Raw genomic sequence first — 25,729 nt, 5'->3', positions numbered from 1 at the left:
CATGCTTGTCTGATGTACCCACTCTGGGTGGACCCTAGAACTTGAATGGGTATAATAGATCCAGATATCATCAGGTGTAATAATACCTGGAAGGGTTTTAGATTGGAATTTTATGAAGATGACAAATTTAAAACCAAGGAATAACTATGTATGCAGATTACTAAAGAGTTAACTTAAACATGAGATCGACTACAGAAGGTCTTCAATAAGAGTATGAGTTCCCTTATCTACTAAGGAATTGATTCTTTTAAGCAAATAAACAAAACATCCTTATATGCTTTGGGGGTCTAAATTTCTAAATTGTTCTACACATTCTTCAAACTGTCCAAGTTCCATTGATACTCTTTTGTGTGTCCAAGTTGTTATTTTCCTGGAAAATAATAATAAAAGCTAATTTTCATTAAGGACATTTACAAAATTGTTCTAAACTGCTTATGTGTATTAACTCACATTTCTTTCCTCTATCAAGGCTTCTATTGCTGTTTTCCAGGACACTCTCTATCTCAGTGTACAACTGCTCAGTGTTAGACTTTAAAAGCTGTCTTATCAGGAAGGAATTTTCTTTCCTTAATGTTCTCTCCTGAAGTGGGCAGGAAGTTAGTGATTGTCTGGGAATGGCTGTTCTGCCTGTGTGGCCTTGAAATCTCTCTATCTCTCTGTGTGTTTTCTGCATGCTGACTACAGGAGTGAACTTCTAGAATGTAACTTCTAGAATAGGACCAAGTTGGAATAGCTTTGCCCATTGCACATGAACATAATAATATAACCCTCCCTATAGAAATCAGTAATAGGGCTACAGGAGAAAAATCATGATTACCGTTATAGAATATTACCATAATAATCTGTTGTCAATTGCTCATGATCTATTTTGTGCCCATTATTTGTATGGGGCATATACGTACTTTGTAATACTTAATTTAGCTACACTGGTTCATTTCTCACTTACTTCCTGTCTCTCAGATATGTGCTGCATAGGTGGGATTCTGGATAACAAAGAGTTCTTCTCTGTCTCTTACTGTAAACCACATTATTGATGTATGGTTTATTCCCTTTAGGAACATTCTACACTTGGCATTAGGAATCTCAATTTACAATCTGTGTATCCTCTTTAGCACCTAGTTCAGAAATAATGTAATTACTTTTTTTTTTTTTTTTGATGAGGAAGATTGGCCCTGAGCTAACAGCTGTGCCCATCTAGATTGGCTCTGAGCTAAGAGCTGTGCCCATCTTCCTCTATTTTATATGTGGGACCCCTGCCACAGCATGGCTTGATAAGCATTGCGTAGGTCTGCGCCCAGATCCAAACTGGTGAACCCTGGGCTGCTGAAACAGAGCACGCAAACTTAACCACTATGCCACCAGGCTGGCCTCTATAATTACTATTTTAAAATGATTAACATTTAAGTCTGCTATGCTAAATGCTTTATACTCATTATCCCCTTTAATACTCACAACACTTCTATGAGATAGGTACTATTCTTAGTCCAATTTGGCATATGATCAAACTCTGAGTTGATCATGTTAAATAAGCCAACTGTTAAGAGTTTGAAAGTACGTCTGCTGATAGTCGAATCAGGTCTTTACCATTATAGCTGTGTCTTACATATAGTATTCGTGCTAACAGAACAAAACAATTCATTTGTTAGATGACAGCAGATCCTAACATTCTCTCTCCCTGATCATGTAAAAATGATTAAGGAGGAAAATGGAGAAAAACAAAGGAAACAAAGGAAATTCAGCAGAGCTCCCACAGGTTTTCTAGGCTGGGTCTAATCTCAGCTGAGCTGTTGAATTGACAATGTTGCTTTGAGCCAAGGGAATGTGATTTGAGTCTCAATGCCTATCATACTGGCTTATATTTAGAAGAAATTCAGTAAAACATGGAATTGAATTCAAATGTATTCACCAGAACAGCTAGCCTTAGTACAAAGGGAAAGGTAACAGAATTACCTAACCCTTGGATTATCATTTTATAGTTTTCAATCTGCTTTTGAAACCCACGTGTATAGCTTGTGAAGTAGCCAACAGTAATGCCACCGAGCTGCTCCTACTTCATGGTGTTTAGTGATATTACTGTGTTACCTGGCACAACATCCCTTTTTTCTTTCAACCTTTACAATAGTCCATGATGAAGATAGGCCTGATATTATTCTTCACCTTAATAGCAAAGACTAATGTGTTTACTAGTAAACACATTTAACGATGTATGGTAGGAATTTGATTCTAATAATTTTGAAAATCGAGAACTGCCAATAGTGTCAACAGCAGGGATAGGTAGCAAGTGGTTTAGACCTCATTTGGATCTGGGAGGATTGACTTTGGTGAGCCTTTTAAATCTTGCAGATATAGATATAGATGGAGACCCATATTTTCAGAAAGCCCTGGGTTGTAAAAATTTAACCCAAATACTACTTCAAACTGATATGTTGAGTTCTATTCAATTCTATGCTTGGGAATATTAGGACTTTGCCCCTGGAAAGTAGAGAATTGCCCTCCCCCCCCCCCCCCCCCCCCCCGCCATTCTTGATTTAGACTGCCTTAAAATCAAGACTATCTTGTTCTTGGAAGGTGTATGTCTTTTTGTCTAGATAGTTGTTCACAGGATTCTGAGAGCTGAGGCCAGGCTGTGACAGGAGGGGCCTGCCAGTCTCCTTGTTCCTCCATCTCCCTCCACCTCCTGTTGCAGATGAGTCTGTGGCAGCCAACTGACCTGGGGCTTACGTTCTGCTTCCTGAACTGATCTGTTAGTAACCCAAACATGTGGTAGTTAAAACAGAGCAATCAGGATTTTGAGAAATAGGGGGAACAATTGTGATAATCTCTACCAGGCCACAGTGGTCAAATTACACACAAGTTGGGGCTAACAAGTAGGTAGGATCTTATCTCAAGGAAACAGACAGTCTCGCTGACAATCATTCTGGTTTCAGTAAAACATGTCTGACTTCATTTAAAACAAGAACAAGGACAGCAATAAATAGTTGGGCCTAGACTGGAGTTTGGAGGTGCTTGGAAGTTCTCACTGGTGGGGTTGAGCTGCTCTGCATACTGGGAGCTGGTCAGGGACTCTGCAGTCCAACTGGGTTTGCAGGCCCTAAAATTAACCACCACTGATAACAGCTGTTGGGTACTCTGCATTAGACTTCTGCTATATCCAGGTTTTCGGTGAAGTCTGACTAAAGTCACAGACTGGTGTCACTTGTGCTAAGAGGATTAGCAAGAGCAGAGTCCTTTCTAGAGCTGAGGAGGAGGTATCAGTGATGATCCCCTCACTCAGACAGGCCCACCCCAGTGTCCACAGGCCTGGGCAGGAGCACAAAGAAGACTCGCACACCCACGCCCAAATATTTAAACATTATGAATCAAGCTACCTAATTGTCTAGAACATATCTTGTCCTCCTACCTTGCCAAATCTCTCTTCATAATGACCTGGAAGGCCAGTTCAAACTTAAAATTCTCTTCCCCCTCCTCTGTCCACTGCATACAACCCATTGCCCTCTTTTCCTGCGCTGGCTCTGTCCCACATGAGAAAAGGCCTTGTTCACTCATGTGTGGCTATCCAAGCCTACACTTCCATTCTCCATACACACTCCCACAGCAAACAGCCACCCTTAACTGCCCCTTGAGCCTATAGGGTGTGCACGTTTGAATATTCTACCTTCAGGATAAAGGGCCCAAGGGAGAGGCCTGAAGTTCCTCTGGGCAGGAGATTCTGGAGTCCTGGGTACCCAGGGCATGGCCTAGAAGGGGTAAGTAGGCCCAATGCGTTCTCCACCTAATGGGATGAGGCATGGCTGGAAGGTCAGAGCAGGCCCTCCTGCCAAGCACTAAGAGCAGGAATGCCAGAAGAGGTCAGTTTTCCCAAATGGCTACCTAGTAAGTGTAAGCAGCAGCAGAATCCATAGTGTAATGGGAAAAAAAAGAGAAGATCAGGACAAAAGAAACTAAAGGGATTCTGCCAGAGGTCACAAGATCCCTGAGGAACTCTCAGAAATAGTGGAGTAATGCTGAGAGGAGTTCATTTCAAGCCAATCAGCCATTGGAAGGTTCAATTATAAAATTATAATTTGGAAATAAGGGAGTGTATACTTTGAGATGGATTACCTAGGAACAAGTAACATTGTGTAATTCTTTCATTACAATGTGTTCCTTCAATAGGACAAAACAGACTCCAATGAACTAAGAGGTTTGTCCGCAATCACATTTCGACCTACACAGTAGAGTGAGCATTCAGATTACAAGCTCAGTGCTCTTCTGTGTCAAAAAAATGCTGAGTAAAGCAGCCGGTGGGGTAAAGGAAGTTTAGGGCAGGTCCAAATGAGAACTCTGCACAGCATCTTGCTCCTGTCTGGATGCAAGGAAGAATTCTCACTTCATTGATTTTCCTCAATAGGTCTTCCCACCTTGCTGACTTTTGCTTTTGAGTGAATTGGCTTCCTGGTTGTTGAAAGTGTTTTTATTTCCTTTTGATTCCCTTTACCAAATTTTCTAAACTGGTGTATTTTTTAACACTAACCACAATGGATTTCTACTTTGAGTCAACTCATTAGCCCACTTCCCCAGTATGGGATTGTTGACCTTACTGAGAAACTCCTTGTCTCATTCTCATGACTTGGGAACTTTTCTGACCATTTTTAATGCTCCTTTTCTCATACTGTGTGACTAGCCTTATACCCCTAGACTTCTACTGCATATATTCTGATACTTTTAAAAAAGAGTGAAGAATAGGTACTATCTATTAAACACTTAAATTGCATTGGAGGCCTTTTTCTCGTAGCAATCCTCTGTGACAAAAATACTGACTAGCCTCTGTTGAGTATTTTGTGTGCCTGGAACCATGCTAAGCTCTGTGCACCTATTTGGTTATTTGCTAGCATAGCCCCATCAAGGAGGAGCGATCCCTTCCAATTTTGAAGTGAAGAAACCTGCAGAGAGCTGTACATGAACTGCCTATGGCTGGTAATGGTGAAGCTAGGGTTTGAGCCCCAGTCTGTTTCACTCCATGTCCTTTTCATTATGCTATGCTCCTCCCACATTCTGTAAAACAGGAATTTGGTGTGCATGCATTTTTTCTGGAAGAAATAAATCATTATTTATAGTTATTATTCTCTGACCCGTGAAGTGTGGTTATCCTGGGAATGTTAGAGCTGGAAAGAACATGAGAAGGAGCACCTAGTCTGATAGTCTCATTATATGGTCAGGAAACAGAAGCGCAGACATTAAGTAGCTTGCCGCAGGTCTTACAGTGAGTTGTATGTAACCCTAAACTCTTGTTTCTACATTCTTATTCCAGTTTTTGTTTGTTTGTTTCCACAAGCATTTTTATGGGCCTATAAAAACCCAATTCGCCTCTTCTGAAAACTTAAATTTATAATGTTCTCTATATCACCATTTTTCTAACCTCCCTTTTTCAACAGTGAAACCCAACAATCTCTAAAGAACAAGTTAAAACTTTGAATTACGAGTCCTCAACTGAAAATTCAGGAACGGAGAACACCGTATACACAGGTGGAGTATCACTTTTCAAAAGGCATGAAGAGTAATTTTGTTATCATCAGCAGGCTGATGAAATCTAGAATATTTTTAAATGTACAGTAGTTGGGCTTTAGAAGAAAACTTTTGTTATTATTCCATTTATAGCTATACAATTGCCCTAAGAGTATTTTACTGAGATGAATTATGGTACCTGCTGTGATTTATAAACCAAGAGATAAAGGTTGGCAAAATTTACTTAACTTCACTGATGTAATGCCCACTCCCCCACCTCCAACAGTAATAAGCTCAAATAAAATGGCTTATTAACCATAGATCAGAGGTTAACACGTACAGCAACAAAAAAAATGTAGCAGATTAAATAGTGAATTAACATTCATTAGTAGTTCAATCTTGATTTCCAAATATGCTGCTATTTCTACCACCTCATTATCCGGCAATAATTGCTATGTCAAAGAAAATGGGCGGGGATGCTCTATACTTCTTGCCATTCCTGAGGGTGAATGTGCCGTAAGGAATTTAATAAGGGACTAAAAGGATTAAGTTCAGAAGAAAAACAACTCATCAAAAGAAAAAAAATGGATATATACAAGACCACACACATTTTCAAGGTAGTATTGGTTTATTATTCAGTGTTTCTTAGGCACCATATTAGAACTCTTACATGCCAGGAACCAGAAAACTCAAGAGTTAAATCAATAGCCAGCTGCTCAATTCAGCTTATCATATGCCTGGGAACAGGAGCAGTACAATAGATGTTAAGTACTTTCATTACCTTCCCATCTACCAAATCCCTTCTCTACATATTGCCTATCCACTTGCTGTGTACTGTGTGTAATTGTATGAGCCACCTGATATTCTAGGATTTACTCAATTTACTTTGCAGATAATCACAAAACAGCAGGTATGCTATTATATGACTGCTTACATTTTTAAAAGTTTGGTTGACTCACTTAGGAAATATCCAAAGCAGTTTTTTCTGTGGATATGCCATATGTTTCCTTTTGGAAAGTATTGTCATTTGTCCCTCTCAGGAAGGTAGCAAAGCATTATAGTTCTATGGATATGTGTGCCATTTTCTGGAGCATTTAATAACCAAAAATAATTGTAAGACTTTATAAGAATGGTACAGTGTCCTGACACTTAAGCCAAATACAGAGCTATGCGGTCTGAAGTTTTAGAGAAATCACAATCCTAAAACATCACTTATTTGGATTAATTGTAGGCATTGGAGATGATCTCTATATAAAGTAGAGACTGAACTAGAAAAATATTAAGGCACGACCTTTTAACTTTCTGGGAAAAGACATACATTAGATGATAACTCACAGCCTGAACCACCAAAAAATCTATATCTGCTTGTCCACAGCTACTCTCACCTATCTTCACCTTCCTGCTATCACAATCTAGGAAAGGTCACCTGCCTCTGTGCGCCCTGTGAATCCCATCTCCAATCACCTTCTTTGAAACTTTGCACTACTGATTGTCTCTTCTTTCCCCCCTCAAATTCATTCCCTTCAACAATTCTGTCCCTCATCTTTCCCTTTCAACAGCATTTAAACATGCCTAAGACATTTTCATCTTAAAACATAAACACACACAACACACACACAGAACACTTTCTTACCTTACTCTCCTTCACGGCAAGCTTTATGAACCTTGCTATCTTGATTTCCTCATTTCCCACTCACTTTCTTCTTTTTAGAAAATATATCAAAATATTTCAGATATGTATATGCTTCTCAAGCTGCTCCAGTCTGAATCCCACTCTGTCTAAACTACTCTTGCTGAGGCTACCAGTGACCTTCAGGTTGCTAATGCCAATGGCTGTGTTCAGTCTGTACCTTAAATGACATCTCAGCATTCAACACAGAAAAATAGTCTCCTCCTCTGGCTGATATGCCACCCTTCTCTCCTGGCTTTTCTCTGTATTCTGTGCTGTTCCCTTCCAGTCTCCTTTAGCTTCTGTTTCTCCTCTACCCCATGTTGAGGTGATGGAACTTCCTCAGGGAACTACTTGAAATGTTCCTCTTTTCTCTTTCAGAACATTCACTTCCTCAGCAATCTCAGCCACTTCTATGGGTCATTTACCACTTCTGCACAGACAACTCCCACCATGTGTACTCAGCCCCAACCAAGATTCTGAGATCCAGAATGATATATCCAATTGACAGTTCAACATCTCCACTTAGATATGGCACAGACAACTGAAACTCAACACGTCTAAGTCTGAACTCATTTTCTCACCCAAATCTCCTCTCTGACAGTGTTTCCTACTGAAAATTATGTCACATACTCCCTATTGCTCCTGCCAGAAACCAAGGAACAAGGTTGGACCAAAATGCAGACAATAGCAAACCATTTGTTTAACATTTATTTAGTGGGTGTACTTGTTCCCTAGGGCTGCCGTCACAAATAACCACAAACTTGGCGGCTTAGAATAACAGAAGTCTATTCTCCTCTAGTTTTGGAGGCTGGATATCTGAAATCAAAGTGTTAGCAGAGCCATGATCCCTTTGAAGTCTCTAGGGAGGAAACTTTCCTTGCCTTTTCCAGCTTCTGGTGGCCCCAGGCATTCCTTGGCTTGTGGCTGCATAACTAATACCTGCCTCTGTCTTCACATGGTGTTCCCTTTTGTCTCAGTATCCTTGATTCTTCTTATGAGGACGTTATGATAAGTCATTGAGTTAGGACCCACTCTAAATCCAGGATGATTTCATCTCGAGATCCTTAACTAATTACATCTGCAAAAACTCTGTGTCCAAATAAGGTCACATTCTGAAGTTACGGGTAGACATGAATTTTGGGGACACTATTCAGCTTACTACAGGCAGAGTGGAGAGGAACAAATTTCATAACTAATAAAAATATGACTAGAAATGTATTCATTTATTAATTCACTTCCACTGGACAAAGCAAGAAAATGTCCTGGGGGAAAATGACAGAACCCTTTTCATTCTTCTGCAGGTTTGGTTCTCTCAGCTGTTTTTATTTTTTTCTTTGCTCCAAACTTAATAATTTATTTTTTGGTATATGAAAGGATTTTTAAATTCTGATAATTTGGAAAAAGACAACAATGTGTTCCAGGTAAATAGCATCAGGCCTAGTAGATTTCAAGATTTTTCCTGGTTCTATGGTCTAATTTTCAGCTGACTGCCCTGAAAGCATTTTCAGAGAGAGGCCTGCACTAGTAAAGAGGTCATTTTTACTTTTCAGTTTCTACTCATGGGCGCTGTATACAGTGGGCTTTATTTATAGTTCACTGAGTGACCCAGTGGAGTTGTGGGTCTAATGCCTTAGAAAGATCAGCATTCTGGCAGCTGCCCTGCTGGTTGTCCCATGAACCTTGCCTATCTGAGGGGATCCTTGACATCTTCTTCCCCCTCACTCCTCACATCCAATCAATTCCACTGACTCTACCTTCTAAATCTCTTTCCAATCCATCCACTTCTCTCTACCTTCACTGCCATAACCCTAGTCCAAGCCACCATCTTTGCCTACTTGAGCAATCTCAACTGATTCCTAACTGACCTCCCCAGAAATATCTTTCACAAAGCAACAGCATGAACTTTTCTAAGTGCAGTTTTGATCATTTTACTCAACTGCTTCAATATCGTTCTATTTCCTCATTTTAGAGTCCAAACATTTTAACAAGACCCTCATGGCACACTGCCTTCTGGACCCCACAAAAATCTGTAGCTTCATCTCTCACCATGTTCTTGACAATGTCAAGCTCTCAACTTACCTCAGGGCCTCTACATGTGCTCTTCCCTTTTCCTGGTATGTTGCTTAAGAGTTTAAAAGCATAGCTTTTGAAGTCAAGAAGACTTGCACTTGAGACCCTACTCTGTTGTTTATGAGCTGGGTGGCCTTTTGCCAGTTATTGAACATAACTTCTAAGCCTCACTTTCTGAATCAACAAAATGTGAATGAAAGTAGCATTCTCAAGATTGGTGTAAAGATCAAATAAGAAAATAGACTTAAATTTTTTTCAAGTTACATAGCACTGTAGAACTCCTAGTTATAATCATTACCATTATTCTAGTAGCACTATCTAGTTAAAGGCCTTGAATCTTACTTTAAAGTACAATTTAAAGGCAACGTTGAATTGACAGATCAGTATCAATATGTAGATGCTTGTGGAAAACTTTATTTTACTCCTCGTAAATTGGTTGTGTTCTGCTTATATGCCTGTTGTAATAATTTGTCAAACATGCATTTGTCAGCTTCTATTTTAATCAAGTTCCAAATAAAACTTTTATTGCATATATGGAAAGTGAGGTGATTCCCTATATGGTTTGGTGTGCAGCAGGGTGACCAATTCATCCTGGATCACTCAGGACTTTCTTGATTTTAGCATTTAAAGTTCCATATCCTGAGGCTCCCTCAGTTAATCACCCAACATACAACTCAGTGTGTCTTCCACTGCAAGAAAAGTCCTTTCTATCCCTCAGCCAAGGCTCCCATTCCTTCCTGATTGTATATCCAGGGGTTCCCTAAGGCTTGTAGAAACGGTGGCATCAGGGGAAGGGGAATATTGCTTGGGGTGGTCTCTCTCAAAGCTTGACAATGGGGAATGATGCTAATGGCTTAAGAAACTGTCCTTGGAGAGTTGTGAATGACACAAGCTGAGAGCAAACTCCGGCTTCTGTGGCAACCACTGGGGCCAAGATGACATTCTACTCGATGAGAGCAAATGTTCAGGATGGGGAATAGTAAGTACTTTCCCACCCCCTGTGGATTCCTCCAGCTGAACAGTCCAGGCATGTACGTTACAACTCTTTCAGGTCTTGGTCACCTCGCAGGTGTTAAGCAGGGCAAATTAAAGTTGTTACTGTACCTGTTCTGTTGGGCACTACTTTGCCACTCACTAGCCATAAGATGTCTTATGAATGCTGAGTGCTAGGGATCTCACCAGGGGTGATATGGGCTTATGAAAGGGAAAATGCTGCCTATGCCACAAAATCAATATCCTGAAGTTTGGCCCAGGCCAGGGCAGAGGCTAGGTCCACTGTACCAATGGCCAGCACTAGAGATGGAAGAGGGCTGCTAGGGAGGTTCTTGGGGGAAAGGTAGCGCCTCCACAAGTGCCATGAGTTTTCATGACCTGCCCACCCAGAGTCCAAAGCATTTATAGCTCTGGTGGTCTCAGCCTTCTCTGTTCTCACCTACAGCCATCTGCTAAATACTTACTACCACCTCATAGAGTCAGAATCACCATCCTTCCAACTCCTTCCCTTTTCACAATGTCTTCCCTCTCCTGGGTGACAACTCCCCTTTGAAAAGTGAACTTTCTCCCTTTGCATCTGCTCTTTTAAGGGAAGCCACCTCAGTAATTGATTTCCTATCAATTACTGGTGATTTCCTATCTCTATTCATGTTATGACTTATTGTTAATTCATTTCCTAAAGGAGAGAAAAGAGAACAGAAAAAAAATGGAAGGCTTCAGTTTAATATCTAGCTATGTGCTCCTTTTGGTAGGGCTATATCTTCAGTAAATTACTGATAGAAAAACTGGAAGCATGGCTACAAGGAAAACATCAAGATGAGTCCCAGGTTTTTATAACAGAGAGACCATTCTGTTGTCCCAGTATTTTTGTAGTGAAGACATGGGATTCTTCTGTTTCTTCTGGCATAAACACCCTTGGTTGGGATCCAAGTACTGATTTCCTTTACACTAAAATACCCTGCGAGGATTGAGTAGTGTCCTAGAAGGACTGTGGGGTCATTGACTTAAACAGTACTATGCTATTGTCTTAGTTTTTTACATTTTGTCAGAACTCAGCAGCAATTAATCTGATGCTATCTGTGGCTGCTGGTTGCTTGTTTGCCTTAGTCCACAGCTTGAGCCATCCATCTGTTTATTTTGGTTCTTTTTAAAAGGCCCTCTTTGTGGTCTTAGGCACTGTAAGTAGATGGAGTGAAACCAGGAGTTAATGTGTAAAGTTTTTCATCTTCAGAGAGTTTCGTTTCAGGCTAACTCTGGGTCACATGTGCACTGAGTTCAGTTTTTGTTTGGATAGAATGCTTCAGCTTGGAGAGAAAGAACAGGAAGTGGTACATTCCAGCCCCCAGGCAGCAGCTTCTGCTTGTCAAGCCTTTCTTGACAATAAGGTCACAGACATTTAGTAAGGGTGGCTCTGGGAAGTAATTTACAAATTATGCTGAGAGCAATAACAAAAAAGTTTTATTATTAAGCCAGAAATGATAGGAGCACACTAGCAGAAACCAGGTTGTAAAATGAGTTTACCTCCAATCCAAGTATCAGGAGACTATGCCAATTAGAGAGACAGACACTTGAGGTGGGAGGGAAATCAATGCCAGAATTGGAGTCACTCTCCCTGCAAAGCAACTCCTTGAGCAGCGACATGGAGGAGAAGACATAAAAACTGCTGCCCTGGTTATGAAGGTTGGCAACCAGAAGACAGAAAGGAAGAGCTGCTTTTAAGGACACAGTGAAACACATTTCAAGTTTCAGCCGTAAAGCAACCATGGAGGGCAAGAGCATCTATCAATGCCAGGTTGATGCTTTCTGAGTAAAGAACCAGACAAAGAAGCCAAAAGGCATGGCTGCTGCTATTACAAATATAACTTGACAAATACATGCATTCAGGTCAGAGAAAATGACCCGGGTCTTTCCTGAAGTCTGGGCTTAACAATTTCTTCGCATTAAGAAACCATTTCCTGTTTCCTTCATTCCATCTCTGAGGAGGTCCCAGCATATGCTCTGTGTCACTCCCCCACTGGCAAAAGGACCCTGAATGGGCCTGGCTGGACCATGGATTGCCATTCTTATGAGCCTTGACCCCTTTCCTGAATCCAGAAGAAGCAGTGCCAGCATTAGGGAGGAGACACACATACCATCTATTGTCATCATGATGAGTTTGTGGTTAATTTAGCACAGCCCAGTGTCTCAATTATGCCAGGCTATAGCCAGACTATCAACATCTTCGAAAAGAAAAGGTGGTGGATAATGTACTTTCTCATTGTAAGCATACTCCATCATCGTGAAGCCCCCAAAGAATCTGCATGTACCTAAATCGTACATTCTAACTAGGCCAGGAAATCATTCATGGCATAAAAATGGAAACTGTCAGGTTCATTACAAAGCACAGCTGCCTGGGAAATTAATGAACTCTTATTGATGTTCTTTTCTTTTTTTTAAAACAAGAAGGGATAATCTGTCAAATGAGACCATTTGTAGACTCAAAATTACCCAGGTCACCCTTTAGTTATTATGCTTAAAAGATGGTAGCCTATTCTTAAAGGCACATAATCTCCATCTAGCCTCCTAGCATCTTGCTTTGTTATTAGTAATGCCATTTGTGTTTGAGCTAGGAGGAAGTCCAATGTCAAATGAAAGGGGTTTCTCCTTTTCATGAATTAGCCTTTCTTTTGCCATGCCATCAAAAAAGTGAGGACACTGCTAATTTCCCAAATCTTTTCCAGGCTAGCAATGAATGATTCAAGTAAATCACTGGATGCCTTTATCTCTGAGTGACTCATGCTGTTGAGAGCCAGCTTTATGGGTTTGAAACCCAGCGAAGTTCTCAGTGCCTCCTTTGTCTTTTTACATAGCACAGTGAGGTTTAAATGAACTCAAAAGTTGTTCTTGAACTAGACAACTTGTTATTAGTTATATCCCGTAAAATTTTAACTGCTTACTTGATTGGATCTACATATTATGCCAATATGATATTTTCTTTGCAATCTGAAATATAATCTTGACATAATTCTGGAAAGCTGACTCTATGGTATGTCCCCATAATAAAGAACATCTGTCTTATTTTCAAAAGGGAAAATACATAAGCTCATGTCTCATCTTCTCTAACTGAATTTTTTAAAGATTATAAGATGCAGGAAAGCACAATTAAAAACATTTTAGTCTAATAGTTTTGAAGAAAATCTTTTATACCCAAGATGAACTTGAGAAAATAGCAAAGAAAGGATTTAGCCAGATGTTTTTGTTAAAATAAAATGACTAAAATCCAAAACATTTTCTTAAACAAGGTAAAATCGTCTCCACTCTTATTAGAAAAGAAAAAATTCAACTTCATATTAAGAGTGCATGTCTCCTTTTATTAGGGTGATTCAAGGGCTTGGAACCTTTGGGTTAGAGTTCCTAGTTAACAATATCTGTCTCCTAATTCAAGACTTGCTTCCTGTCAGTGAGTTTCTGAAGAAGTAAGGATCCTGCACCCCTTGAAATGAGAATTTTCAAATGATCTTAAAGATCAAGGTCATCTTTTCTTTGAGTAATTTTCCTCATGTGTTTGATAAAATAATATTTCATGAGTAGGCAAGCAATGTGAAGTTAGTACTTCTCCAATCCTTTCATTTCATAGATCAAAATCAAGTTCAACTGAAGCACCATAAAGATAAGTGCTATCAACTTGCTAAGCTGTCGTCACAAACATGGGGACTGCCTTTCCCAAACAGGTTATATCACCCATGAAAGCAAGAGATATTTCTCATCCTTCCTTGTGAATAAAAATGCTTCCTGCTGTTGCTTATATCTTAAAATAAAAACAAATATTAACATTTAATTATTGCTGACATTTATCCAGTTCTTGCATCTGAGACTCTGATAGAAATAGATGTACCCTTCACTCAAGAATTTGAAATGACACATCCTACACTTTCAATGTATAGTTTATTAAAGCTAAAAATGTCCAAAATGGCTATAAGAGTCAAATTAAACAAGCTACTTTTTAGCAAAAAGAACAAAGAGTTTTAGAGTACTTAAACTGAGACCAAAACAGATTTATGTTTCATCTAACTTCGGGTACTTTCCAACTGTATAATCTCAAGCAAGTTACTCAGGCTTTCTGAACCTTGGTTTTTGCATATTAAAAATGGGATAATGGATCTTATTTCAGAATGTTATTGTGCAGGTTAGGTAAGAGAACATTTGTAAAGCAGTTACTACGTTCTTGATACATAGTAGGCATTCAAGTTGCTAGTAGAACTCTCTTTTTGTAGAATGTCAGTATCATTATTAATGGGAACTTACTTGGTTATACTGGTTGATGTTTTCAGACTACGTGTCCTTCTAAAATAGAAATAAATTGCCTCTGGTAATACAGTGATTCAGATAGGAGGGCTGAAAAAGTCATCAGGATTGGCATCACAGCTTCAAAGATCTCCCGGAACCGGAAGATGCTGCTTGTGAGAACCAGGACTGTTTTGTGTGCTACTACTACCACTTAAGGCCACAAAACAAGGGTTTCTTTTAAACTGCCCTGCTTTCCTTATGCTCCAGCTTCTTTGCATAAACTGGATTCTAGTGACCTAAGTCAACCATGTAGTTTTGGGGGCAGCATAAGATTAAACAGATGCACTAATAAGAAAAAAAAAATAACATGAGATGACAACCCTCTAGTCACTGAAGTTCTGCAAAACAGGATGTTCTTTCCACACCACCTTTTCCTCTCATTCACTGGGGATGATGAGTTACAGTACTTGGTGCTTGGCAACTTATCATCCCAGAAGGAACTTGGCGTGTTCATGAACCAGAGGTGTGTGTTGAGCTTTCTTGCTTTCTTTCTTTCTTTTTTTTTTTTCCAGAGGTTCCCAGGGTGCCGGGAGACAACATACAATTTTCTATAAAAGTATAAGTTAAAGCCCTTGAAATAACTATGTGAGAAGGAAGAGTTAAAACTTACAAGAACTATTATTATAAAGTTTCTTTAAAAGAGCTGTGATTGTTAAGGTATCTTAAATACATAGAACTTGGGAAGAAATCATAGATCATAATCATAAATCAAGAGTTACTGGTACACAAGACTCTCAGGTAAGGCACACTTTAATATCGAATCAACATGACCTTCTTTTAGTCAACAAACATTTGCTAAGTGGCTATTATGTGCAAGCTGCTATGGAAGCCACATGCAATACACTAATATGAAAGAGTCTGACTTTAGAGACTATAGCGGTGGAGGCAGACACATTAACAATTAATAATTTTGTAATAGGTAAAGCACAGTAACGTTTGTGGACAGTGTTATAGGATCACTAAGGAAGGGTGTACAATCTTGCTTGGGAGGTATTGGGGAAGGATTCCTGGCAGATATAACACCAGATTTGAGCCTTAAAAGATGAGTAGGAGTTAGCCACTGGTAACAGAGGGAGGAAAGGCCATTCCAAGAATAAGAGACTACATGAATAAAGTCTTAGAGGTGAGAAATAGCATGTACAAGGAATAATAAACAAGTAGATATGGAAGCATAGAGTATGGCAGACAGTGGTGGAAATAACAGTGGGATGCAGTTTGTGGAGGATCTCACTTTTATATTAAGAATCTTAAAATCTATCCTATGGGTCCTAAAGGATAGTATAGATGATGAGTAGTTGAAGAGATTTAAACAAGAGAGCAACATGGGTCAAACTTGCATTTTAGTTAAATCCTTTAGACAGTATTGTGGAGGATAGATTTGAGAAGGAAAGAGAAACAATTAGAAGGAGAAAGAACAATTAGAATACTGTTGCATTAATCCAAGCAAGAGATGATAAAGACTGGAACTACAGGTTATGATAGTAGGAATGGAGAAAAGGGATTCATTCAAGAAGTATTTGGAGACAAATCTAGCCAGTCTGGACAACTGATAGGGTAAGGGATATAAAGTGAACTTCTGGGTTTCTAATTTGGGTAATTGAAAGTTTGGTGAAGACACTAAAGAAAGAGAACAGTCTAAGAGGAGCCAATGAAAGAGGAAAGGCACAGATTCAAACCAGTCCATTCCATTTGAGAGGCCAATGGACTATATAGGTGACAATGACCAACAGAAAACGGGATGTGGAAATATGAAACTTGAAGGAGAGTTAAGACTGGACTTATATGTGGGAGTCATTAGCAAGCAGGTATTTGTTCAGTCAGAATGCGGAATTTTACTCAGATGAAGTATAGAGAGTGAGAAAAGCAGTGCATGGAGGACATAACCCAGGGCTGTGGCAACATTTATTGTGTGGGTAGAAGAAGAGGTGCCAGGCAAAAGATGGTCAGAATAATACAAGAATAGCTAGAAGGGTATAGTTTCATGGATCTTATGGGAATAGGGAGCTTCAAGAAGTAAAGAATGATCTACAGCACCAAACGTAGCAGAGTCTCAGCAAAATAAGGACTGATGGCATCCATTAGATATAGCAATTAGTAAGACATTGGTGGTAAGACATTGGTGATTAGTAAGACAACTAGGGAGAGTTGAGGCATCAGAGTGATGGAAGAGGACGTCATATGTAGGGGGCTGAGGTGTCAATGGGAAGGAAGCGAGTGGAGAAAATACTTTGGAGAAGTGTAAATCAGTGATGGTACCATAGGAAAACGAGGGGGAAGTGGGTATTTTCATACTGGTTGTAGAAAAATGGGATTCACTTTAGCATATTCATAGATTGAGAGGAACATAGAAAGATCCATTTTCTTTGGTAAATGAGAACAAAGATATTATGGATTAATAAAATCTGAAGGCATTTAAAAAATTCATTTAAAACCATAATTCCTTCCCTACCAAATCTTTCATCTATATGCCTAGTGACCTTCCATTTGGACTGATTGTGCTTTTCCTGACTTCTTTAGCCAACATTTCTGTTGGCACCACTAATAAGCCATGAATGCAGACAACATAATGGAGAAGGAAATAGGAGGGGGAAAACAAGGCCCTGAAAAATTCAGACTGGAAAATCACCTTCTGAAGGGGTCCGGGTTGGCTGGTCAGACTCTGAATAATGCCAAGTTGGCTGTGCTCCTTTGAAATGTATCCAAACTACAATCTCAAATGCTAAACATTGCAGAACCCTAAAAAGTCATATGCTATAAAGTATGGCCTTGGTCACTTAATGGGTTATTATTTTTCAGAGAGAGGCCATGGTATCTGTAAGTGGTGGCATGAAAGCAACTACCTAATTATCTTATTTCCCAGCATAAGATGATGTCTGACAATTACTGTTTGGCTGCATACCTTTTAGTGCCATCCCTTCTCTGTGAACACCCACGGGTGGTTCTGACAACACTCCTGGGTGTGTCGTACTGACTTTGGCTGGCCCAGCAGCTCTGCCCAGTTTCAGGTGGCAGACTCCTCTGGATTATTACTGTCGTGGTAATACCAGGGTAAAATCTACATAGAAAGTAAAATTTATTGTTGCTGCTTATCTGTTATTTCACGTTTTGCATAATTTTTTACAAATAAATCCTAAGGACTTCTTGCATTTGGGATACAGCCTTGAAGTAGAAAAACCTTTTTTGGATATATTTTTATAAGCTACCTTAAATTCTTTTGAGGAAAAGGCAGAATACCCGTCAAGTTTCAAAAACCCACTAATGCTCAGCTGTGGTTACAGAAATCAATCTGTGACAAAATCAAATCAGTGAGAATCAAAATACAATTAGCAAACTGAAGAGAATACGTAACATTATAGGCTGGAAATGTGATGTTTTCCTGGTGGTTTCTAGAAGTAAGTGGCAGTACTTAGATCTCTCCTTTGCTTTTAAAAGATAATTCTAAAGATTAAGGATCCCAGCCAGAGTGGTGATGATGAACGTAGACTGAGTGAAGACCCACTCTAAGTGCATTCATATGAGCATCAACGATGAGCCTGTTTGTATTTGCTCACCTGTCTGAACTTTTATCCAGGTATATTAGGGAATTTCACCGTGCATCCCAGTCTCCTTCCTAATGCTTTCCCCCAAAAGCCCACTCGACTACTGTTCAGGCACCCTAAGATACCCTGAAGTTAGCCATGATTTCTAGGAAATCATGATTTATGTATAAATCAGCAAGTTCTCTTTACTCAAAATCCTTGGGGCAACTGAGGAGACACTCCAGGTGAACCTGATAAGAAACACTCGAGTTGCTTCCTAGACTCTAGTAATATGGCTAAATTAAGATGGAAGCTACATCTCTCTTGGGGTTCTGTGCCACTGGTTTCACAGCTGACAGTGGTACCTGGGGTCCAGATTAGCTCAATGAAATATTGGACACTTGTAAAAGGTTTCAAAAGCTCATTCCTGGGGATTTAATGTTTGCTGTTTCCCGGTTCTGGGAAGAAGCTTCAGCTTCTTATGTTTAGTATTGAAACTACTTTATTAAAAACCACAGGAATTGAAACACTGAGTTTCACAAATCACATTTATTTTTGTTGCTAGCCCAGGTAAAACTAATCAATAAATAATAACTAAGAAGAGATAATTACAAAAACTGTAGTTGTTTATTGACAAAATAGGAAGCAGGAGCACTGGATTCCTCAGACCTCACTTATTCCTTTCCTAGAAAGCTGTAAAATATGTCTAAGATAACAAAATATTTAAATCTAAAATCTATCACACTGAAACTTAAATTTTAAATACGATCTAGAATATTAAAAACAATCTTTTCCAGTACTGAGGTGGTAAGCTTTTGGAAATCACGGGACATTTTTCTGTTTCCAGAGTCCAATTATATATTATTTGGTACAAAGTAGGTGCTAAATTAAAACATTTTTAAATTACAAATTCAAAATAGAAATATTCTTGCCTGAAGTCAGAGAGAACAAGAAAACAAAGGACCCATTATTCTTAAAAGTTTACTTTGGGAAAATAAGAGAAGAGTGGAACATTTTCTTGATAGTTCTTTCTTTGAGGTGGAGGAAAGAATAAATCTTCAACTGACTATTTTTTTTAAGCAAAACTTTATATTAAAAAGAAAATCTAAGTTGGCATTCGTAACTTTTATTAAGGATCTATATTGTGCTAAATACCTGTACCATTGTACCAATGCTTACAGCCTACGCGCTAAAGAATTAACAGGCCGTGTGACACACACATACACACAAAGCTAGCTACAGCATGTTATAGACTTGCCAAATCATTCTAATCAGTTACCCGTTCCCACTCTAGTGAACACCTCTGTCCCTTCTCTTCTTCGAGCTACTAACCCATCCTTATTCCTCCCCGATTTTCATAACACCACTCCTCCCATCCCAAAGTCCTCATATCTAAGTCATGAATATAATATCCCTGATCAAAAGACTGAACTAGTGTAGGAGAGAAGACATAATTGGCTGACTCTGTAGGGAGTTTTATTTTTTTAAAGTACCCAGGAAAAACTGAATAACACATAACAGAAAGAAAAATCTGGTCTTTGTTCACACTGTTGTTTCTAAAAATGTGATATTTCACTATGGTGCCAAACCATACAATGACTAACCAATGAGAAGCCAATAAAACATGACAGATCCTATGAGATTTGGCAGCAGTGAAGGCCTGAAGGCCTTGTTAGGGATGTGCCTAAAGGCCTCTTGCATCAAACACCTTGCCTGTTATTAAAGACCAGCACAAACACAACAGTGAAGGTTTTATTTTTAAGGAATTTCTTTATTATTTGAGAAATACTGCTATATTCTTCCATATTGAAACATGGAAGGAGCTGCAAGAATAAAAACCAAGACCTTCAATGACTCCCCTCCACATTCCAATTATTTAATATCTGTATGAAGCAATTTTTTTTGTTTTTGAGGAAGATCAGCCCTGAGCCAACATCTGCCGCCAATCCTCCTCCTTTTTGCTGAGGAAGACTGGCCCTGAGTTAACATCCGTGCCCATCTTCCTCTACTTTATATGTGGGATGCCTGCCACAGCATGGCTTAACAAGTAGTGCATAGGTCCACAACAGGGATCCAAACCAGCGAATCCCAGGCCGCTGAAATGGAACGTGCGAACTTAACCACTGCGCCACTGGGCCAGCCCCTATATGGAGCAATTTTTAATATAAGAAAGACTGTTGATGCCTTGGAGAAATAGAATGCCTGCAACAATCTTGTAACTTTCCAATTAAAACTAGTAAACTTTGATTTTGAGCACAGAAATGTCAGTGTCTCCAGAGGGTAAGAAAACCTAGTGGTTTCAAAAACAGAGGAAGATATTTTTATGCTGCTGTCTAGAAACATTGATAGAGGGGAAGCTTTAGAGTACGTGTAATGACATTCTGCTTTTTGCCTCCTCATAGAACTTAAGACAAGGTATTTAATTCTATTAGTCCTTAATTATCTCATCCTCTAGATAGAGATATTTATATCTTCTCTCTCTACTAAACAGTTTAGAGATCAATTAGATAACCAGTTGAAAAGGTGTCAAGATCGATCTTTTAGGGACATAAAGCTTATGGCCCATTTCTAAGAGGACTTACGACTTCCTCCTTCTGGGTGGGCCTGGCTTCCTTGAAAACCTCAGAAGTGAAGAACTGAATAATGAAGGCAACATAAAAGCACCTCCATTCCTGCTCTTCCCATTAAGTTGTGATTCATTCCCCAAGTGTGGTGTAGCTGCCTCCTCTGGAAGTTTAATGTCACCTGCAGATTGCTCCCTTAGGTAGCATATCCGGTGTCTTGGACAACATGAGTGTATAAATAGTATAATTTTGGCATTCTTTTATGTCACACCAAAAGGTGCAGCAAAGGTATTCGAATACACAAAGTCTGATGGCACTATTAGCTATGATTAGAAGAGTCAAATTAACTCTGGTTTAAAATATCATTTCCTGGTAAATCCAAGCTTTTTTTACTTATGGGAAAGGGATAGAAGGGAAAAGGAGTTGAGTTTGAGAAGAAAGCTAACAGAGTTATCACCCTATGAAACCCTTTGGAAGGGAAAACATTTTCTTAAGTCATAATACTCAAATACATAGATCTGGCTGGATTCAAATCTTAACTCCCTCCTACCCCTTATTAACTTTATGGCCTTAACACTTCTTGCCTCAGTTTCCTCATCTCTAAAGTGGGATAATAATAATAGCACCAAACCTCAGAGTTGTGTGAAATAGAGTATTAAACACTTGGCACATTAACCATTAGTAGTAACTAAAGGCAGTAAGAGAGGCGATTTCATGTTATGTTTGTGGTGCTGAGTTTAATAAGCACATAGTAAGTGCTGGTTAGTTGTAGGTAAGAGACGGCCAATGTGTTAGAAGTACTGCAAAACAGTGATTTTATTCTCACTTTAGATGTGAAGTGCTAGGGAATTGAGGCCAGTGAAAAGGAAGTACAAAGATGCAAAAGGAAAAATAAGATTTAAAATGACAAGAAATAAGTCCTTATGAAAGGTACAGATTAATCCTTGGCCTCAAGGCATCTTGGAAGTGGGAGGCACTTGAATAGGCATGTAAATTAACTCCTTTCTCTCTTAACCCTGATGCTGAACTGTAGGTTTTTGCTAATCTACAGATTGAGGAAAACACTGAGCTTTAATCTCTCAAATGGCTGTTCCAAATCCATACTTGTGAGAGTACATCTGGAAAACTAATGTGATTCTCACCCATGTTGGCCTTTTATTGGTCACTGTCAACAAAGCACTTGAAATAAACATGGTATATGCAATCACCCTCACTATCGCCTTTAGCGCTAATGGTTGAATTAACGGCAACCTTTACGTTCTGTGCATTTTGCTTCTGTTTTATACTGTCCACAGGGCGATATTGTTATAACCCTTTTAGAAACACTTCGTGTTAAATACTAGTTCATTTCCAATTAATGACTGCTAGGCAGAAATCCCACCCGGGTATGACTTGTAGGATATTTTGATGAATAATTTGCCGCCGTGTCTGAACCTCAGACTCCTTATCTGATTTCCTACCCTGCATCAAAACACTGTCTCCACGGGACCTGCCATGTCATTACACATGAGACCCACAGAGTAGGCTTGTTGGTCAGTCATCTGCGGGAGGACTCCGCCTTCGGGCCCCGCCACCGCCAGCTCTTCTCTGTGCCCAGGATGGCGCCCCTGCAGGCGTTTGCACAGGGTGCCTCCTTTTCACAGCCACTTGAAGTCAAGTAAACAGCTCAGGAGGTTTGAGGTTTCAAAGTGCTGAGGCCTGTCTCTGTCCTTTCCTCCCACGCAGAGGCTGGGAAATGTAACCAGTGCCTTGACATTCCCAGGAGACACGCACGTGTCGCACTGTCACTGGGGACCACCACCTCACGTGACGCGCTCGGCAGGCCTGGCTTTGTGTGGGGTTCCAAGCCCGAGCCAGCAGCCTCAGTCCTTTTTCTGTGCGGCCTTCAGCACTCTGTCACCAGAAAGCCAGGCTACTAGGCCGGGGAAACAACACAAGTCACTATTGAAAGGAGCTTGCTTGTTCATGACTCTCATCTTTAATAGCTTTCAAGGGACTTGGCCCTCTCATTTGCCTTGGTCCCGCTGGTTTGGTCTAATGCTACGATTCTTTTCAGTATAATGTGAAAGCCAGGCCGTGCTTGCTGCCATCCTCTTTGGATCAGCCACACTTGGTACACACAGTGAACTTTCTCCTCTGCTCTCAAAGTCCCAAGTTGCCAACCAGTGTCTGTGAAATATGGCAGGGCATGCAATTTTAGCCAAGAAAGGCATAGAAATAAACTATCATGTCTCTTTGATATAATAGGCTATTTCTGTGCAGATTTTCAGGGTTCTCCCCACCCTACAGATTCCTAAGAAAGAGCTGCTCATTATTTTTTAAGCTCTTCATTATGTTAACAAATGACATCCCCCCACACCCTTTATCAACTGTCACCCTCCAGGTTAAAAGCACCCATATCTAAAACCTGATTTCTGATATGAAGGAAGTTGTTTTGATTTAAGACTTTGGTTCTCATAGAACAATAAAAATAGTTAGGAAAAAAATGAGAGAATCTTACTTTAAATGTCGTTTTTATAGGTTTTTCCCGTCCAACCTTGCCATATGTTAGCTGCTAAATACCAGGTTAAATCCGTGCTTTCCTGGAAAAGCTTCTAATCTGCTTCGTGATCTTCTGAAAGGTCATACTGAAACCCTAAACCCCTTGGGCCTCCAACATTGTCCTTCAGTATCCAGCCCGTACAGGTAGACCAGTCTTTGAGAGCACAGCCAAAGAGAAAACAGGAAAAGGGGCACAACTGCCCTTCCCAAATTAGGCAAACAGATCTTGTGCAGCTCTTTTTTTCTCTTTTCTTCATCATTTGCATAATTGCAGTACTCTTCTGAATCACTTTGCCAGTGAAGACTTGGCTGCTAGCCCTGTAAATTGCTTTCACATAAATCTGGAAGTCAAGAAGTAAGGCATGTTGTGCCAATTAGCCTAAAATCCAACCTAATTCACCATTGGACCAGAAGAGGACTTTCTGAAGACACATAAAATCAGTGCCTTGTACTTTAGTATCCCGTCCCTAAAGAAAAGTTTGGTTTACTGTCTTCTTTCCAGCTGAGATAGAAATGAAGGCTTAACATTCTCATTCAAGGTCACTGGCTGTGTTGTCCTCTTGCGGTAGTTGCAAAATACACTGGGGTGAGGGCAGGTGGTGAAAGATGAGGAGAACAAAGCTTCATTACTGTTACCCATCAGCCCCTGCCCACCAACTGGAGGTCAGGAGAGTAGAGAGAGGCAAAAGTCACCTCCACCAGGAAAAGGTTGGAGGTGGTGGAGAGAGGTTCAGCATGACAGAGTGTGCGCATGTATTGGCTGAGGAACACGCACTTTGTTGTATGTTAGTGATTGCTCAATTTGTTTACACGGTAACTCATTTCTGCTACTGCTCTTTGCTCTTCAGAGAAGATAGACAACCCAGCAGAGCAGATCTTTGTTCCTTATGAGCTCATCTGCTCCTGCAGCTTGTGCCACACCTGTAATTATAATTATGGCCCACTGCTTGGGTTGCTGTAATCCTTTCTAGTGAAACCAATTGTGATTTCACCAACAGAGTTACTTAGCAAAGTGAGAATGCCTGAATTGATAGAATAAGCATCATTAGTCCCTTTTATTGGTTAATTTGGCTGCACTTAGCCTTCTATTAAGATTCAGATGATTAACATTTTTCGGTAATATGGAAGCATCCGTGCACTTTCGATGGAACTGTGAAGTTAATAGACTGTAACTGGGCCACTCTGGACAAGCGTAATAAGCTGATACCAAGAGATAAAAGAAGTGGTGCAGCTGCACCTCAGCTATTACGTTAATGAAGGAGAGAGAATCCATGTGGAATCGCTGGAAGGAAACTGCTAAGAGATGGTGTGGGTAAATCATCACATGCTGACTATTTTGGCCACATCTTTCTTATGAGGTGGGTATATGTCTCAACACTAACAGACTGCGTGTGTTGCTAAAATGATTCTGCAGTATGAATATAGTCCACCATTAAGTAGGAGCGGTCTGAGGGTTTTGCAAATTCACGGTCCTTTAGATGAAAAAATTTAACACAGAACTTTTTTGTTTCAGTTATACTGAGACTTAGGGACATGCAGGCCTTGTTCTAAAGTAACAGAGTTCCTTTTTTTCTGAAGAGGCATTGTTTCTCTTTGATATAATGTTCTTTCTTAGATACTTGATAAGAAAAGGAATTTGTGATTGCCAGCTTTGTACGCAGTTTACAGTTATAACCTTTTTTTTTAACCCCAACCTCAAAATAAGAGGAGTGGGTTTTTTAATCCACGTAAAGCAGATAAGACTTTTTTCCTCTCCAGGGTTTCATTTCTAAAATCTGAGCCCAAATATTACAGGGTTCAATTGGTCTATTGTATTTCAGTCAGACAAAAGATTTAGTCAAGTGCAGTGGCATTTCAGCTTTTTAATCCTGTTGCAAATTACTGTATGTACCATGAGATTTTTCTCTGGTGTATCAAATAAAATCCAGCTTGGGAAAATAGAAGAAACAAAATGGAAATGAGTAAGAGTGATCTAGGACGACAATAATAAATTCAGTTTATCAGTAGGCCCATATTCATCTTGCCAAAAATGCTTTGGGATAGAATGAGTGTGTTTCACAAAATATATATTCATGAAAGAAAAACTGCTTTTTAATAAGGAAGAGACCCAGAATTTTACAATTAGCAATCAATAATGCCTCCAACAAAGGTTCTCAAAGTGTGGTCCCTGGATGAGCAGCGTCAGCATCACTTGGGAACCTGTTAGAAATGTACATTTCTCAGGTCACACTCAAGACCTACCCATTCAGAAACTGTGGGGCTGGGGCCCTACAGTCTGTATTTTAACAAACCCTTCAAGTGATTCTATCACCCACTTCAGTTCGAGAACCACTGGCTTTGATCAGCACGATAGCCTCCTATCCAACCTGCTTGCCTTCAGGTTTGCTTCCCACAAATTGTTCTCCACACTGTCTCCAGAATGCCCTTTAATAATGCCCATCTAGGGGCTGGGCGCAGTGGCATAGTGGTTAAGGTTGTGCACTCTGCTTCTGTGGCCTAGGGTTCGCAGGTTCAGATCATGGATGTGGACCTACACACCACTTATCAAGCCATGCTGTGGG

General features: G+C 39.9%; 1 protein-coding gene across 3 annotated transcripts in view; it reads right to left on the bottom strand.

The window, feature by feature from the left end:
- Positions 1-7,441, bottom strand: part of ITPRID2 (ITPR interacting domain containing 2) — a 131,142-nt gene extending 123,701 nt beyond the window's left edge. For 2 of the 3 annotated variants that reach the window (XM_070508206.1, XM_070508208.1), the window contains exon 1: positions 7,118-7,441. The gene's annotated coding sequence lies outside the window, so the exon portion shown is untranslated. The remainder of the gene's footprint in view (positions 1-7,117) is intronic. The other variant, XM_070508207.1, reaches the window with a different exon arrangement.
- Between the last annotated feature and the right edge of the window lie 18,288 nt (positions 7,442-25,729).

This window comes from Equus asinus, chromosome 4, assembly GCF_041296235.1.
Source record: "Equus asinus isolate D_3611 breed Donkey chromosome 4, EquAss-T2T_v2, whole genome shotgun sequence".
Classification (NCBI taxonomy): Eukaryota; Metazoa; Chordata; class Mammalia; order Perissodactyla; family Equidae; genus Equus; species Equus asinus.
The sequence above is the reverse complement of the archived record's forward strand: the minus strand, read 5'-3'. Positions and strand labels throughout refer to the sequence as shown.